Source organism: Theobroma cacao, chromosome 2 (genome assembly GCF_053813885.1).
Source record: "Theobroma cacao isolate CCN51 chromosome 2, ASM5381388v1, whole genome shotgun sequence".
In the NCBI taxonomy this organism is placed as follows: Eukaryota; Viridiplantae; Streptophyta; class Magnoliopsida; order Malvales; family Malvaceae; genus Theobroma; species Theobroma cacao.
In genome coordinates this window covers 10608115-10609916 of record NC_142640.1, presented here as the reverse complement: position 1 = coordinate 10609916, position 1802 = coordinate 10608115, and the positions used below count along the sequence as shown (strand labels likewise).

General features: G+C 33.4%; 1 non-coding gene across 1 annotated transcript; it reads right to left on the bottom strand.

Moving 5' to 3' along the window:
- Nucleotides 1-1201: 1201 nt before the first annotated feature.
- LOC148764026 (small nucleolar RNA R71) lies at nt 1202-1308 on the bottom strand. The gene has a single exon (XR_016024993.1). It is a non-coding gene; the product is annotated as a small nucleolar RNA R71 (small nucleolar RNA).
- Nucleotides 1309-1802: the final 494 nt, after the last annotated feature.

Genomic DNA, 1802 nt, shown 5'->3' with positions numbered 1-1802 from the left:
AAATGGAGTTTAGTGTAGACTAAAATTGGGATAGCATATGATCATATTAAGTGATTTGTGTATAAGATAGGGATATACCTACAGGCCATATGTAGCCAGATTAGAGCTTCAACTTAAGAATCTATTTTAATTTCAATTCACATAGGGATATAGTGTTTTAGTTAAAATAGATATTTTTATAAGATAAGTCAAGAGATCCTTATAAATAATTTAGGACTCTAGGTTAGCAATTCAACCCATTGAAGTAAGTTAAGGAAGAGAGGTAAGATTTAGATGAAGTGTGAGGGATATTGTAATCCTAGGCTTGTTTGATTTGATATTTACTCAAGTTATCATTATTTTGATTTTTCTTGTTAGTTTAAATTTTAGTTAATCAATTAATTTTGAGTGTTTGGAAAAGATTAGTTTGTTTTAATTTTAGTACTTAGTAAAATTTTAAATCAATTCTCTATGGGATCGATACTCTATTTCCTAATATACTGTTTATTAGATACGTATACTTGCGTAGTGAAATTTTAACTGACAAGTTTTTGGCGCCGTTGCTGGGGACTTGTTTCTAGAATTTTTACTAATAGTAATACCAAGCAATTTAGTCTTACTTCAAATTTTATTTTTCTTGTTTTATTATTAGATTTTGTTCGCTTGTAGATATCTTTGGTCATTGTATGCAAAGAAGAAATAACTTGAATCTTGTTCCTTTTGATCCTGAGATAGAAAGAACTTTCAAAAGATGTCGAAGAAAGAATTTGCAAGTTGCGGCTTTTAATTAGACAATGACTAAGGATAACAATAACAATGGAAATAATGCCATTAATCTGGTTCCCGAAGCAAATAGAGCACTGCGAGATTATGCTGTTCCTTTTTTTTGCAAGGTTTGCACCAAAATATTAGGAGACCTTCCATCAATGTGAATAATTTCGAAATTAAACCAGCTTACATTCAAATGATTCGGTCTTCAATCTAGTTTGGTAGGCTACCCAGTGACGATCTTAATTCTCATTTGGTAAATTTTTCGAAGATTTGCAATACCTTTAAATACAATGAAGTAACTGATGATGCTATTAGATTAAGACTATCTCCATTTTCTCTAAAGGAAAAAGCCAAAAGCTAGATTAATTCACTGCCCAATGGGTCCCTCACTACATGGGAGGACTTGGCTCAAAAGTTTCTTGCAAAGTTTTTCCCACCTATAAAGACTGCAAATATGAGGACTGATATCACCTCATTTACACAAATTGATGGTGAGTCCTTGTATGAAGCTTGGGAGAGGTTTAAAGAACTATTGAGAAGATGTCCACATCATGGGATTCCTAATAGGTTGCAAGTTCAGACATTTTACAATTGGCTGGTTAGGTTAATAAAAACCACAATTGATGCTGCTGGTGGTGGCACATTAATGAGTAAGAATGCTGCAGATGCTTATACTTTGTTGGAAGAGACGGCCTCAAATAATTATCAATGGCCTTCAGAAAGATCGGGTCCAAAAAAAGCTGCTGGAGCTTATTGAAATTGATGCACTTGGCACCTTAATTGCTCAAGTAGCAACAAAAGTGACTGCACTATCTAAGAAGTTTGACACATTGAGAATTCATGTAGTTCAAAATTCATTTGTAGTTTGTGAAATGTGTGGAGATAGTCATTCAAGTGATCGATGTCTATATAATTCTGCATTAGTCCAATTTATGGGGAACTTCAACATGTAGCAAAATAACCCATATTCAAATACATAGAATCCTGGTTGGAGAAACCACCCCAACTTTTCATGGAACAACAATGCAGGGACTTTCAATCCAAAACCCATC